Source organism: Pan paniscus, chromosome 14 (assembly GCF_029289425.2).
Source record: "Pan paniscus chromosome 14, NHGRI_mPanPan1-v2.0_pri, whole genome shotgun sequence".
In the NCBI taxonomy this organism is placed as follows: domain Eukaryota; kingdom Metazoa; phylum Chordata; class Mammalia; order Primates; family Hominidae; genus Pan; species Pan paniscus.
This window is the reverse complement of record NC_073263.2, coordinates 33472509-33490028: the sequence shown is the minus strand read 5'-3', so window position 1 is coordinate 33490028 and position 17520 is coordinate 33472509. Positions and strand designations below refer to the sequence as shown.

At 38.4% G+C, this 17520-nt stretch overlaps 1 protein-coding gene across 6 annotated transcripts in view; it reads right to left on the bottom strand.

Annotated features, from left to right (window-relative positions):
• Positions 1-17520, bottom strand: part of RFC3 (replication factor C subunit 3) — a 212904-nt gene that overhangs the window by 103664 nt on the left and 91720 nt on the right. The window contains exon 10 of one of the 6 annotated variants that reach the window (XM_063595705.1): positions 7130-8290. The exons of 4 other annotated variants lie outside the window; for them this stretch is intronic. The gene's annotated coding sequence lies outside the window, so the exon portion shown is untranslated. Of the gene's footprint in view, positions 1-7129; positions 8291-16189; positions 16421-17520 lie in introns of those variants that run through there. One more of the 6 variants, XR_008620583.2, reaches the window with a different exon arrangement.

Below are 17520 nucleotides of genomic sequence, written 5' to 3'. Positions count from 1 at the left end.
CAAAGCATAGGCCTATACCATATCAATGTACAATGACCAAAGCCTGGTTGGCCTTTTAAAATGTTGACAAAAGTGTATCCCACAGTTGCAGATCTCATTTGACCTTATTCAAGTCATTTCCCCAAAAGTAACTTTATTTCTTTCATATGGTGACTATAGAGTACCACAAAATTAAGAATGAGGGTACAAGTTTTAACCCATATAAACCATTAACATGAAAACTACAGTAAAACTTATTGGATTTGAACTAAAGTAAAACTTACAGTAAAAATTCCCTGAATTTGTTTACTGTGAAAGAATGAAATAAAATCTGCTGGGAATGGGCTAATACATAAACAAATACATGTAGCTAGATAAGAATATTTATAATTACTTTTTAAACTATTGGGGAATATTCAAATTTAATGTGGATTTCCAATTACAACCGACATTTGTTATGACGAACGTGTGCTAGGGTATTTTTTTTTAATTTATTTATTTATTATTATTATACTTTAAGTTTTAGGGTACATGTGCACAATGTGCAGGTTAGTTACATATGTATACATGTGCCATGCTGGTGCGCTGCACCCACTAACTCGTCATGTAGCATTAGGTATATCTCCCAATGCTATCCCTCCCCCCTCCCCCCACCCCACAACAGTCCCCAGAGTGTGATGTTCCCCTTCCTGTGTCCATGTGTTCTCATTGTTCAATTCCCACCTATGAGTGAGAATATGCGGTGTCTGGTTTTTTGTTCTTGCGATAGTTTACTGAGAATGATGATTTCCAATTTCATCCATGTCCCTACAAAGGACAAGAATTCATCATTTTTTATGGCTGCATAGTATTCCATGGTGTATATGTGCCACATTTTCCTAATCCAGTCTATCATTGTTGGACATCCCAAATTGCAATTCTATCATTTGTGTATTCCCAAATAAAACCTTTGGCTTAGAGATTAGTCTTTACATTCTTATTTGATATTGATACAACAATGTCAGACACTCTGCAGTCTCATGTCACTTCAGGATTTCAGGAGATATGTGGTGGTGGTTGGTGGGGGGGTTCATTCCATAGTCTCTTTCTTGGCCTAAAATGCCACATCATCATTTTCTATTTCCACCCTACTGACATACATACATATATACGTATATGTGTGTGTGTGTGTGTGTATGTATGTGTGTGTGTGTGTATATATATACACACACTAACTTATTTGTAATCATTTCACTATATACATATACATATATATGTATGTATATAGTACACTATATATGTATGTATATAGTACACTATATGTATGTATATAGTACACTATATATGTATGTATATAGTACACTATATATGTATGTGTATATAGTACACTATATATGTATGTATATAGTACACTATATATGTATGTATATAGTACACTATATATGTATGTATACAGTACACTATATATGTATGTATACAGTACACTATATATGTATGTATACAGTACACTATATATGTATGTATATAGTACACTATATATGTATGTATATAGTACACTATATGTGTGTATATAGTACACTATATATGTATGTATATAGTACACTATATATGTATGTATACAGTACACTATATATGTATGTATATAGTACACTATATATGTGTATGTATATAGTACACTATATATGCATGTATATATGTACACTATATATGCATGTATATATAGTACACTATATGTGTATATATGTACACCATATATGTATATATATAGTACACTATATATGTGTATATATGTACACTATATATGTGTATATATATGTACACTATATATAGTATATATATAGTGAAATGATTACCACAATTAAGTTAGTTAACACATTTATCACCTCACCCATGATTAAGTTAGTTAACACATCTATCATCTCACCTAGTTATTTTTTTGGCTTTTGTCTTTTGGTGGGAACATTTAAGATCTAATTTCTTAGCAAATTTTAAGTATACAATACAGTATTGTTAACTATAGTCACCATTCTATATATTAGATCTACAAAACTTATAAATAAAAGTTTGTACTCTCTGAACAACATCTCCCCATTTTCCCCTCAATCCCCAGGCCCTGATATATATATATATATATATATATATATATATATATATATATATATCTCCCCAGGCCCTGATATATATATATACACACACACACACACACACACACACACACACACAATGATGGTATACACATATATATTATATATATATACACACACATTGATATATATATCAATAAATGATGGTGTGTATATATAGTTACATATATATATATATATAATCATTTCTTTATCTGTTCATCTTGCTGATGAAGCAAACTTTTTATATATAGGGCCAAACAGTAAATGTTTCAGGCCTTGCAAGCTATACCATACCTATTACAACTACTCTACTTTGTCATTATAGCAGGAAAACAGCTATAATAGCGGTAAGTAAATGGGCATGGCTGTTTTCCAGTAAAGCTCAATTTACAAACACAGTCAGCAGGTAGGATTTGACCTGCCAGGCATAGTTTGCCAACCCTGATCAAGAACAGAAACTCATTGAGAAGGAAGATTATACCTGAATCTTCTTACACAGATAATTTGCCACCTTCCATTCATAGAAAACCGGTGATGTTTGTATAAAAATAAATAAGTGAAAAAAAGAATAAGTGAATTAATATGCTTCCACCTAATACATCTACACTTGTCTTTTAAAGTCAATTATCTGGTTTTCAGAGGACTTGATTGCATCTTTTAGAGTTTAGGTCTGTAAGCACACTTCCTCCTAGGTTTTCTACAAGTTATATTTAGTCTCTTTTTAATTTGATTTTCAAAACCTTGTCAGGGCTGAACCAGAAGTCTAAGAAAGTGCTGAGCCCTGGTGCCAGCCCTGACAAAAAAAGCTTTTGGATCTTGGGAAATCAGCTTCCATCAAGCCTTCAGAGATAACTCCAGCTCTAACCCGAAGGAAAACCAAGGAGTCTCACAAGTGACTTTCTCTACTTTTCCTAATGTGTACCACAGACACATGGAACTAAACTTTCTCTGGCAGCCTGGGACACCTTGGGGCTTAGAAAGCTCTCCTTGGTGTAGAAGGGGCCAGGAAAGACTAAAGCACCTTCAGATTTTAAAAGGCTGTGAATACCAACTAGGAGTGATAGAGCCAGCTGTCCACGGACCCTGGTTCCTGGCCTCTCGTCATTGCATCAGCCTGCCTCACCTCCTCCGGTGGCTGTCTTTCCCATTTACAACCCCATCCATAATTTGAGTTGTTATTCAAGCCCTATGTTCAAAATCCCCAGAATCACAGGGCATCAGCCCCAGTCAATATCACCTCTTCATTCAATTCTGCAAGTGACCATGTGGCCTGAAGACCCCTGGGAACCAGGCCATCCCACTTGTTCTGAATCCACTAGTTTTCGTGTTAATATCCTCACCCCCAACTATGCACCAGCCACACTACAGCCAGGAGCAAGGATGACATTCAAACTGCCAGTCACGGTCTCCAGCCTTTTGTGGCTATTCCTGGCATTTTTTGGGCCCAGCTGCAGATGGATGACCCCCTCCCTGTGTCAATAAACCTAAGTAAAGGAAAGGCTTCAGGGTGTCTGTCTAGGAGCCTTTCTCCTAGCAAGATCGGCTGTCTCTTTGGTCTCTCTCATCTCCTCTCCTCATAGCTAAAAGAACAAAATCAGATTTCAGTGCAATAGCTCTATCTCTATGTCACAAAGAATACACATCAAGGGTTATTATTATTTAGTTCTTTAAAAACTGTCATTTTCCAGTCAGAGCGGGGGCTTTTTTGATTCCCTACTTAAGACGAAAGCAACCTCTTTCTCTACTTTTCCTAATGTGTTCTTAAACTTCAATAAATGGTCCCTTTTATCAATTCCCTGGGAGTCTACACTCAATAAAATTCCAGCAGTCATTTATTGAACACTTACTGTATGCCAGCTGCAATACTAATGGCTTTACATATATCATAAGTTAATTCCTGCAACCCTACGAGACACCTACTATTACCTCTATTTTACAAATGAAGAGACTGTGGGCCAGAGAGTTAAGGCATTTGGTTTCATATTCCACAGCCTATAACTGGCTGAATTGGGTTTGAACTCTGGCTCTATAGACCCCTCGTGCCTAATCCCATGGCCTCTCTACTTAACTCTGCCCTTTCCAATGAGTTTCTAGTAATATATTCAAGATTATTTGACTAGCTACTTTTTCATAACAGCACAAACCAAAAAACATATTTTTCCCAAAGGTTTTATGGCAAGATTTTTTTTATTTATTTGAATAAGTACCACCAGTCATCATTAACTGTTGTTTGCCCAAAAAAAGACCATTTTAACATTTATTAATAATATATCAACAAGTAAATTATCTAAAGTTGTAACATACTTAGTTAACATTCTTGATGATAACTATCACAATATGATGATATATGACAACCTGTGGTTATTAAGTAAACATGATGATTAGCTTGGGTCCTTAAATTGGATATTTCCTGAGCATAGTTTAGAATTCATAGACACAGAAAATTCAAATATTTTCTTTCTAGGATGATGGGAAAGTCCTAAAATTAGATTGTGGTGTTGATTACACAACTCTAAATATACTAAAATTCATTGAATTATACACTCAAAATGGATGTGATGGTATGTAAATTATGTTCCAATAAAGCTGCTTTAAAAAATAAAAAAGAAAAGAAAATACAGCAGTAAAAAAAAAAAAAAGCAATGAAGCTGAGGCTTCTAAAGATTACTCTCTTTCCTAATTCTCGCTTGTGGATGATGCCAGGCACCACTTTAAACAGGTAATAAGTGTCATTTTCACTCCATCTTCCAGCAGCCCTCTGGGCAGGTGTTCCTATCCCTGCCTGACAGATGGAAAGAAGAACGTGCTGAAGTTTACCTAGACCTGAGAGAAGGAATCAGGAGGCAAAACCAGATTTCTCTGACTGGACTCCAAACACCATGCTGTCTCCTATAATTCCCTTAATTCTATACGTCCCTACTACACCTTATTTAAAATTAGATAATTAGTTCAAATCCTTGTCTACTTGGCATTTGAATGAGCAACCCCTTGAGAAACCAAAATGTGTTTGAAGTCTGGAGGAACAGATAAGCAAATCAAAAATCTCAAAGAAACCCCAGAGGGTGTCTTTGTTCCCTCCCAGGGCTCCATTCCAGGGTGCACTGGGAGGGTGCTGTGTTGCTGCAAAGTCATCGTGAAAGGCTGCACCATCAGGGACCCTCAGTGGTGTCACCTCAGCCTAAGAAACACAGATCCCAAGCTGCTGATGCTGCAGTTTATGTAACAAATGCAATCTCCTCCTTAAAAACAGCAAATTCATGTCATCAGTGTATGTTTCATGCAGGGGTTGAGACCCTTCCCTAGGAACATGTAGGCACAGGAACTCAAGAAACTGTCTTTTGACCTCTGACTGTGTCCATTTACATTTGTTTTTCCCTCGGTTTGGAACACTCTCCCTAACCCTCTAAGTTGTGTGTCTTCAGTTCTCTCCTTCAAAGCCGTTGCCTTCAGGAAGACTTAACTTGACTCTTGGGCAGTCCCAAGCTCCACTTACGGAGCCACTAAGTGCTATAGAGCTGGAAGTTCACTGCTGACAGCACTTAGCCGCTGCCATAGTAGATGTGAGTTTCATTCCCTAATGAGGAAGGAAACATGTCTGCCACATTCACTCCTGAATTCCCAACAGTTAGTCTAGCACAGGGAAAATAGTAGATGCTCATTAAATAATCACTGAATGAGTGAAGAGCCTAACTTACTTGATACTCAAGATTTCAAATTTTAGTTTTGTTTGGTTTCAGAGAATGCAGTCATCTCTAAATTGTTTAATCTATGGGGGATGAATACATGCAAACAATTATAATGCCACGTGGTAAGTGCTATAACTGAGGCATATACGAGGTATGTTGGAAACATAAATTTGCCTCTATATTCACTTTAATTAAAATAAAGAAGACTCATAATATGAACCAACTATGTAGTAGGGAAGATTTAGTAAGATAAAGACTCATTTAGTAAGATAAAGACATGCTACCAATACTTCATGATCCCAAGAAGAAAGATTCTGTACCGTTGTAATGAGCTGAGAAAGTAGCTCTATTATTGCATTAAAAATGTTTGGTTGGCTGGGTGCAGTGGCTCACACCTGTAATCCCAGCACTTTGGGAGGCCAGGGTAGAGGGATCACTTTGAGACCAAGAGTTTGACATCAGCCTGGGCAACATAGCAACATCCCCCTCAATCTCTACAAAAAAATTTAAGAATTAGCTGGGTGTGGTGGCATGCACCTGTGGTCCCAGCTACTTAGGAGGCTAAGGCAGGAGGATCACTTGAGCCTAGGAGGTCCAGGCTGCAGTGAACCATGGTCCTGCCACTGCACTCCAGCCTGAGAGACAGAGTGAGGACCTTGTTGCAAAAAAAAAAAAAAAAAAAAAAAAAAAAGTGTGGTTTTACAAATTCTAAAACTCACACATGCAAGGGTGAACTATTGACTATTGCTCCTAAAGAGCTCTCTCCCCACCCCAACTCAATCATCCAATCAACAGGATATTTGTTTTGGAAGAATAAATTTCTTGAGAGGGTATTTGGTTGGAAGTTACTGTGATGGAACTTTTTTAATCCTTGTGAAGATTCTCTTTCCAGGTCAGGCTTGTCCCGGAACATTGCTTTTTTCCCATAACACGGGGATGCTGTAAGGATGCTAAAAATTTATTGAGGTTCGGCTAGCCAAACATTCTCTCCCTTCAATCCAAACACATAATTCCAGAAACCCAGGAGTGAGTCCCTGTGAGAGGGTGCAGAAGGGAAGGTTGATTAGGGAGACTTAGGCAGGAATAAGAGTAAAATTTCTAGGGCATCTTTTATATGCCTGCCACCATATGAGCAGTATGACATGTATAGTTACGCTTCATCTTTAAACAACCCAATGAGGTTATGACTCTCATTTTACACGTGAAGACTACAACCCAGGTTAAGTACGCACAATTAATAAATGATGCATCTAGTATTTTATCTACGACCATTTAGACTCAGAGGCTTTCTTCCTCAGCCTATATCCTCCATGTATATCTGTTTTCCCCCTGAAATCTGCCAACAGGATTAACAAGAAGCAGACATGACTCTTTAATATAATTTTGACATTTTTCAGAAAAGTTACAGCAAAATGACATTTGAAAAGCATACACACAGACATTAAATAATACCAAAAGTTTAAAGCAAGCAGAATATTTTTGAAAATCATCTAGGCATTACATCACTACTTTCAGGAAAATAAAAAAAAAAACAAGCCAACTGGTTTATTCACTTTTCTAGGTGATCAGTTTACATCTCAAGCATATTGATTCTCATAACCACAGTACAAATATAATTGGTGTAACAGATTTATCGAGCATCTTAACTTAGAGTAAATGTCTTGTGAGCATATGCATAATAGCTTTCTAGAAGAACTTCAATATCAGCCAAAGAAATAATCACTTACAGAGAAAAAAAGAAATACGTTGAGCAATTCAGCCTAACTACCTTCAGGGTTTCCATGACAACCACAATTAGCACCATTTTAAAAAAATGGATTTGCTGGTGCAGAATAGTAGTCAAATACATGTCTTCTAATTTATTTCTACCAATTAGAAATACAAAAAGATAATTGAAAACACTGCTTTGACTGCGCCCATGAATGTACTGCAGCATTTCTGAATGGGTGAGGCAAAAACATCATTAACATAAACAATATTGATTGTCTGGGACGACTCAGATAAATGTCCTCCAGAAATCTCATCTGAACACTTACCATCAACCCAAATCAATTACTCTCTATAGAATAAAGAAGAACGGATAAGGTCTTTGTTCCAAAAAGACCAAAAGGTAAAAAGGATTCCCTTGATAAACCTTCATTTTTGGCAGGGTGATCACTTCGAATTACAGAGGTTAACTAAAGGCAAATCAATAAGCTGGAGCTGTCACCATTTCATGATGAGGCCCATAAAAACTTTCTGATCGCCGTTTTCTCTTGGCTTTGCTTTTGAGAATGTGGAAATATGGCCACATCAATTCTGAGCATATAAACTTGGCTGTGATTACTGCCTGCCTTTGGCTGAGTCAGCATGAAGTCACAGCTCCGGAGTAATGGGATGTGACAGCCTCGGCCTTCCTGTCGGGCGGTTTTTGTCGCAATGCCCTCCACTGTTGGCAAATTGTGTACATCAGCCTTCATTTGGTGCTATTATTTGAGGTTTCTTGCAAGTCACAAGTTGATTTGCTCCCCCAGTTTTTTCCTATGGGCAGGGAGGCAGCAACATTTCTATGTCATTTTGGTAATAATAACAGCTACTTTGTATTAATTACCCAACAGCATTTTGCAAGCATTCTCTCATTTACTCCTTACAACAATGCTGTGAGGAAGGTATTATGTTACATGTGCTCATGTTTCTGCTCAAGAGACCTCACTCCAGAGAACTGACAACCCTGAATGCCACAGCCAGCCAGGGGCCATGAAAGGGTTTGAATCCTAGCAGCCTGGCTCAGGACTGGTACTGTAGCGAAGGTACTCCAGTTGCTGAGGTCAGAAACCCTAGTAATTCTCCAATCCAGTAACTGTTGTTAATAGTGTGTATTCCATGCAAACTAAGGCATCTGCAGCATGTCTGTCTGAAATTTATTTTTTTGAGAAAGTATTGCCTTGAGAGGCAGAATGATGCAGTGGAAAGAACAGAGCCACAAGGACCTAGGTTGAAGCACTAGCTCTGTCACTCTCCTGCTCAATGACCTTGGGCAGGCCTCTGGACCTTTCTGAATCCAAGTTTCCTCAACTGTAATAGGAACCCCTGTAGAGCTGTAGGAAATTCTAGCAATGGCATCTGTTACATACTTAACAGAGAATGGGTACTCTGAAAATGAAGTGGATAATGATTCTGAGTTTCTTAAAACCAGATCCTTCAGATTCATCTCTGACACCCCTTTACTGGCTGCCCCAACAAGTGAAGGTTTTCTTTTTTTTTTTTTTTTAAACAAAATTCAAGTGGATTGTCTGTGTGCTCTGAAAGCTGCTAGTGGAGTAGATGAAAGGGTCTCTTTTCATTTTTAAGTGAGAAAAATCTTTCACAGACACCTTTATACAGAGTGTTATCAGGAAAGGTTTGCAATCCCAGAGAGCCTGTCATTTTCTAATGAGGAAATTTTACAGTCATGAAAAGGTCAACTTACATAAAACAAGATGGTTTGAGAAGGAAATTAAATGGTGTCTGAGCCACGACCACCAGGTTGTGCTTTGCCCAGCATGTGGAGGGTTGAGAAAGGGCTTTATGAGGCCTACAGAGAGCAACTAAGGAACCAAAATGGCACTGCTGGCAGCATTAGCTTAACTCTAAGGAAGCAGGAGGGCTCTTTAGATCCTAATTTATTTAAGGGAGATCCTGAAGAGGCCCTGGAAACAGCAGCGTGTGCTGCAATATTAAAAGGATGCTGCTGAGATTCCAGGTCCTAAAATTAGCTCATCAGACTAACCATCCTTTCCATGCCTCGGATTATCTTTCTGGAAACTAAGGCTCTGGCTTATTTAAAAGTCTACTCTGTTTGCAATAAAGAGGCCCACAAGAAGCCAGGACACTCTGGACTCGCTTACCTACACAAGGGCTACACTTGCATTCTGTGAAATGAGGGGGCTGGCAGGGAAACTGCCTTTGCCTGTGATAGTGTCTTACGACTCAAGGCCTTTACTGGGGAAATGTGGATCCTGGATGTCTTGCAATCCATTCGCATTTTAAGCAAATGAAAACAGGAGCTTATGTCTAAGATCTCACCCTTCTTTTCTGAGTTTTAAAGTTTCAGGAGCTTGAAATTTAGCACAGTAATATTTCTGAAGTCTCCTGCACTCATTTAGAAATTGCATCTTTAATTTTAAAAAAGTCAAAATAACAACTCTGACATATGTTGGGTGTTAAATTATGTCAGTAACCTTGGAAATGTGGGAAGTTATATAAACCAAAAATGTATTTGGCAAATGTAATTAAAAACATTTAATGCACATACATACACATGCATCCACGCATATATACACACATATACATACGCATACATGTATATATGTGCATGTACATGCATACTCATATGTACACACATACACACCTATGTGTATATGCATATAAACATGCATATAAACATGCCCATGCTTATATATACACACATGCCTACATATACACAGACACACAGACATCTATGTACATACATTTGTGCAGCTGCTCCCTGTGAGTGGCCTTGGTCAGTCATCACTGGTGCTATTAGCCAAACATCCATAAGTATCATGAGACAATATTCTGCATCATCACATTTCATCTAGTTGAAACCCAGATGGTTGTCAATGCAGAATGCTTTCTACCCAGGTGAAATCTGACTTTGTGTGATCCAGTCCTCTTTGAGACATCTGTTTCTGTCACCAAAGGCCTACAGTGATTTTTATCTAAAGTGAAGGTTGAATAGAATAATATACAAGCAAAAGGACCATTGCTTTCTTGTTTTCTTTCTTTCCATCTCTAAGGGGATTTTCAAATAATCTTTTTCAGATCCTGGGTCTTAAGGAAAACAGTTTTGGAAATTGCACCTTTCAGTTTATGGCAGATGGTAAGAGTGGCTCCAAAGGTCAGATGTGCACTATACAACATGCAAATGGCAGGCACCTGCAACCCAAGCATCTCCAGCAAGCAAGCATGTTCCTCACAAATGTCTAACCCTAATGAAGCTCTGTCATTTAGAAATATAGCTATTCCCAGCTGGGTATGGTGGCTCACCCCTATAATCCCAGCAGTTTGGGTGGCTGAGGCTGGTGGATCACCTGAGGTCAAGAGTTTGAGATCAGCCTGGCCAACATGGCAAAACCCCCATCTCTACCAAAAATACAGAATTAGCCAGGTGTGGTGGAGTGCGCCTATAGTCCCAACTACTTGGGAGGCTGAGGCTTGAGAATCACTTGAACCCCAGAGGCAGAGGTTGCAATGAGCCGAGATCGCACCGCTGCACTCCAGCCTGAGTGACAGAGTGAGACTCTCTCTCAAAATCTATATATATAGAAATATAGAAATATAATTATTGCCTCACAATGTTAATATGAATCATTATGAATAATTTTAATCATTGTTTTCTTTTTTAATCACACTAAAATAACAACCACATAATATTTATAAAAGCAGCCAGCACAGACTTCCATCTCTCCTACCCAATTCTGACTGGGAAACTATTCTGACATTGGAAATTAGGGTCTAGGAAGTTGAAAGAAAAAGAAAACAAAATTCTGGCATGGGCATGAGGAACATTATAGAAATCTACCCCCAAGGACGGCAGCATTTTCCTTCTTCATTGCTAGTGGATATTCTGATTAGTGAGTACATTTATTTTCTTCTGTAATAATAATTATAGCATGCAAAGCATGTTTTCAGATTAAATAAACCTTATGGTCCATGCACTGAACAAGGTTGGAGTTTAATAGGACAAATATATAGAAAGAGATATACACATATGTACAGTTGGTAATATCAAGAAAAGGGTGCAAGTGTACTGGCATTTACAAACCTCTTCATTTTATCTCCTGAATTCTCTGTTGGCAGCATCATAATTCCTGCAGTAGCAACTATGACAGCCAAACAAAGGATTAAGGCTGTTTGTTGAAAAGCAGCAGCAGTTGAATTCATAAGCAAGAGAAATTCAATATACTTGTAAATGCCTCTCACAATAGAAAACAAGGAAGATAAGACATGGAGAAACAACTATTTATTGCTCTAAGATTACTTGAATTCTAAAAGCAAGGAAGGCTTTTTATTTGGAGTTTGGAAGGTGCCATCTTGGATTTTGACTACATACAGAACAATTCTTTGTGGTGTTCACATTTAATATATCATAAAAGAATATCAAAATGCGTTGTTGAAGACTGAAAAAAGAATATTCCACTCTTCTAACACAATTATTTTCAGTTTTGTTTGCTCTTTCTCAGTCATTTTCCTATTTTATACTTATTCTTTGCATAGCTATAAACATAGAACTGGTGAATTCTTGCAAACTACCTTATTTATGAGATCATAAATTTTGTTCAGATTTCTAAGAAGACTGTAAACATTATAAATAGCTGCATAATGTTATGTAGAATTAATAAATGGGATTGTCATTCTTAATTATTATTTAGCATTGGACATATAATTTGTTTCCAATTTATTCTTATAAATAATTCCACAATAAATATCTTAATACAAGCAGCTTTTTTCTTTGGCTGAATTATTTTCTCCACATAGTTTCCAAGGAGGTGAGATTCCTGGACCAACTGGCATAATACTTTTGTGCTTGATTGACAGAGGCATACTGTTTTCTTAAAATATTGTTCCAATTTACCTTGTCATCATCCATGTGTGTACACAGGGTGTCCACTTCTACATTTTTCTGGTAGTTTGGACTTTTTAGGAGCAAAGTGGAGGAAGAAGGTAGAGTATGGAAGAAGAAAGTTTGCATGAAAGGATAATAGTGGATGTTCACTAAATGTTGGTTGGCAGAATGAATGGATAGATAATTACTTTTCAAATGCTCATCTTCCTTGGAAGAAAAAGTAGCCTAGAATAAAGCATTTGTCTAGCACAATGAGTGGTTCCATTTTTCTTCCAAAACTTGACTCAACAATACAGAAAGCAGTGGCTTCCTATTAGCTTAAAAGTAGAAATAAGATGCTCTTTTCAATATGATTTATATTATTATAATTGACCATGAACCGCCTTAATATCACTATCATCAGGACAACACACTTTTATCATCATTTCCAATCTTTAACTAAATCTATTTGTAAGGCAATTAGCTGTCTACTATTGATTGGCCATCTGTTGCCCCAGTAATTACATGAGCATATCACTTAGCAACGGGATGCACTCTTCTTTCATATTTTCATAAAATTACATGGTTAAGGTTTTAAAGCAAGAAAATAATGAAGTCTTCTGTTATTATAAATACGTGTATAGTCACATGTTCTATACACATATATGTGAATGGGTGTGGCTGCCTGCTCCTTTCCTCCCTGCTGCTGTAGTAAACATGGCAACAAGGATATTTGCCTTCTTGGGATATCTCATAACAGCAACAGTAACTACCAGAGATTGAGGGCTCACTATTGACAAACACTGAAACTTGCCAGAACTTCATATACGATATTTCACTTAATCCTTCAGCAATCCAATAAGCTAGGTGTTTTTATATCTAACTAGGTAGTGTCATCTCATTTAAAGATAAAGAAACTGAGGCTTAGAGAGAGTGAGTAATTTCCCTAAGGTCATATAGAAAGGGACAGAAATGGGAGTTTAAACCAGAATTATCTGCTCAAAAGTCCATGTTTTTAGCTTCTGTGTCCTTTGAGCTTATCACAAAATTAGTTCATTTACTACTCAGGCAACTTGGTGTTTCATGAACAATTTTACTATTATTCCCATGGCTATGAAGAAGAGATTCCGCAGTGCCTCTGGCTTTCTCTCTGAATTCTGGCCTTACATAAGCAGCCCCATCTAGATTTTTCTCTGCTCCTCCTTCCCCCGGTCCCCCAGTGCCTGGCTAGGCACTCTGAGCTCAATTAGAGCCTGTTGGGACTGCTTTGAGTGCTGAGAAATCACCCAGCTCCTAGGTGGAATTTGATCTCCTTATCCAGGGAGTGTATCATAAAATAACTAGGTATTAAGTTTATATACATACACTGATATTTTCACTGGCCTGCTTTATGCTGGACAGACACACCTGGGTGACCCACAAACATTTCAAATTCAAATGGTCTAAAGCTAAACTCACTCCTTTGTCTTCTGATCCTCTTTATATCCTCAGGCTCTCCCTCTCCCAGTGTCCCCTGTTTCTGTGAACAGGACTAGCAGAGACAGATAGATTCAGTAGCATCTGGTGAGTGCAATTTATCTATGATTTCTCTCTCTCATCCACCCACACACCCAGTTATTAAGCTAATTACCACTCCCATCCTTCCTCTTCCCTTCATCCCTAGGCCACCCTCATAAAAGTCCCCAAGCCGATATTCCTGCACCCACTCTTGGTTATGGCAATCTCTTCTGTGACAGCACTGCAGCAGGAAGGACCTTTCTAAAATCCAATGTCTGATCTTTTTCTCCCCTGCATAAATACTGTATGATCCCGGAGCGTTCATAGAATTAACTTTCAATTCCTTTCTCAGGTTCACATGGCCCTTCATATCCGGCTTCTATATCTCTCCAGCCTCCTCTCCAGAGATGAATGAATCCCCTACATTCTAGCCACACTGCCTCTCTTCTCATTCCTCACTTACAGCCTCTTGCCTCCAGGCCACTGCCCTGATGTTTCCCAGGCCTCCTTTGCCTAACTACCAGTTCTTTCCAGCTCAGTAACTTCTAACCTCTATCTATTTCAAAGCTCAATGCTGAAATTAGTGCCTCTAGAAAGCCCTTCTTGATGCTCTGGATCAGAATAAATGTCCATCTTAGGACATTTATTGCATTTGTCACACTATTTTGCAGTCACTTATTTACTTGTCACATTACCACCATCACTGTGGGGTGGGGCAGTTCATCTTGGTCATTATGGTATCTCTAGGACCTAGGACCCAGAGTTAATGAAAGCTCCATTTGTCGAATGACAACTAATGGACTAAATAAATACTAATGATGAGAAATTGGGACCTGCAAAACAGTATATCTAGATTTGGACTTTTTTTTCTTGATTACAAATCATTAATTCTTCAGATCCCTTTCTTCATCTTGACCAGATCACATGGCTAAGAATTTGCAAATATTAGGTTGGTGCAAAAGTAATTGCAGTTTTTGCCATTACTTTTAATGGCAAAACCGTGATTACTTTTGTATCAACCAAATAGTTCTTAGATTTGCAATGAGGAGAAGTGGTAGTATCAAGTGTGGATGAGCTCTGACAAGAAGAAGCATTAATGTCTTTGCTATAGTTTGGATATGGTTTGTTTGTCCGCACCAAAGCTCATGTTAATATTTGATTCCCAATATAATGGTATTGGGAGGTGGGTCCTAGTGGGAGGTATTTGGGTCATGGAAGCAGATCCTTCATGAATGGCTTAGTGTTGTTCTTGTGGTAGTGAGAGAATTACTCTGGCAAGACAGGACTAGTTCTCAAAGGAATGCATTAGTTCCCTCAAGAGTGGGTTGTTGTAAAACCAGGACACACCTTGGGTTCAGTCCCTCTTCAGATGTGTCTGCTTCCCCTTTGTCCTTCTTCACCATGTTCTGATGCAGTACAAAAGCCCTCACCGAAAGCTGATCAGGTGCCAGTGCCATGCTTCTTGAACTTTCCAGCCTGCAGAACTGTAAGCTAAATACACCTCTTTTCTTTATAAATTACTCAGCCTCAGGTATTCTGTTATAGCAACACAAAATGGACTAAGATGGGTGTCTAACAATAATACACCCCAAAATACTTGCTTTAATAACCTTAAATACACAGCTAGTTAAGAAAGAGTATAAGTCATGGAGAGACATAGCTGCTGATACAAATTTCTCTACATAAACTCTTGCCTCCTACATGTACACTTACAGCAGGCTGTTCTCCCACTTGACTCTGCACTGGTGATGGAGGCTGTGGTGTAAATGAGCTCTCTCATTCACCAGCTGTTTGACCTTAGTCTATTCAGTTCAACAGAGGCAGCTGGGCCTCAGTCTTCTCATCTGTAAAATGGGTGATTGAACTGTCCTGACACTGACCCCTACAAAGTCTACTTCTGCCGTTTAATAAATAAAACCTTTCTTCTTCAGTGCTCTTCTCCAAGCCCTGTGATATGGTTTGCTTCTGTGTCCCCACCTAAATCTCATGTCAAATTGTAATCCCCAATGTTGGAGATGGGGTGTGGTGAGAGGTGATTGGATCATGGGTGTAGATTTCCCCCTTTTGTGCTGCTCTCATGAAAGGGTTCTCATGAGATCTGGTTGTTTAAAAGTGTGTGGCACCTCCCCGCCCCACTTCCTCCTGCTCTGCTCCCCCTTTGCCTTCCACCATGATTGTAAGTTTTCCTGAGGCCTCCCCAGAAGCTGAGCAGATGCCAGCATCATGATTCCTGTACAGCCTGTGGAACCATGAGTCAATTATACCTTTTTTCTTTATAAATTACCCAGTCTCACATATTTCTTTATAGCAGTGTAAGAACAGACTAATACACCTACCTCGAGCTCTTATAGCCTATTGCGTTTTTAAGTGCTGTTCTTCTTTGCCTGAAATATCCTCTTCTAGACTCCTTGTCAGGTAGCTCCTATTCTGCCTATGGTCTTGACTCAAGTGCCATGTCTTCCAGAAAGCCTTCGGTGATCTCTCTAGCTGGGCCAAGTGCTTCCTTGCACTGACATTTGTTACACTGTTCTCTATTGTTGGTTTACTTCCATAAATCTCTGAGCCAGCTGTCAGTAATAACAATGATGAACATTCATGAGTGCTTACTATGTGCCAAGCACTCCCAAAATGCCTTCAATCTTCACCATAGTCCTATTAATAATCCCCACTTTACAATGAGCAAATTAGGCTTAGAAAAGATAATGTCTAAGTGAGTGACAAAAACTGGGCCTCAGACACCAGCCATCCAATTTCAGAGTCCAAATTTTTAGTCCTTATGTTATGTTATCTCTTTTTGAGAGAAAAATCTGTCTTATTTACTAATACATGCCCAGAACAGAGTAGGAGCTAAGTAAATGTTAGATAATTGGGTAAGTAGTTGAATGAATAAACAAGTGAATTAATGTATGTAGTCAAAGATGCAATAATAACACAATAAGAAGTGCAATAATAAAAATGAAATTAATTAATGCCAAACATTGAGATAATACAAAACTTGAAAAACTTATATAAGCATCATTATCATTATTTCTAGTCTACAATTTTTATGTCCTTTGCTGAAAAGGTTACTACCTTTTTATGATAGACCTTCCCAGACCTCTCTCTTCCTCCTACCTGAGCTGAAGTGCCTAACATAGAACCCAACACATAGTATGTGCTAATTAAATGTGAATCTTACTGAGCAAATGCCCTGAACAATCTTTCCTATGAGATGTCAAGTGTCACCCAAAGGGGCATTACATATGCAGTTACCAAGTCCTCAGGTACACTCTTATTTTGATTATGTCTCTGGGAGCATGGCTCAAAAGAGGAGCCATCACAGGGAGATGACGCCTTCACCTTCAGGCTGAAGACAGAACAACCTAGGGCAACCTATTTATTAAGTTTATCCCACACTAGAAAATAGGAGACAGAGCAGGAAGAGCAGAAAGAAGAATAAAAGAAAGAGGAAGAGGTAAAGAAGGAGAAAGAGAAGAGGGAGAGGGGAAACAGGAAGAATAAGACAAGGAGTGAGAAAAGTAAGAGGAACAATAGGAGGAAGAGCTTAGGGTAAATGAGGAAGAGGAGCAGAATAAAGAGCAGAAGCAGATGGAGAAAACAAGCCTCCCCTCAGGTAATGCCTTCCTTGGCTTTGAGAGGGGTTATGTGGACTGTAGGAGAAGCCCGT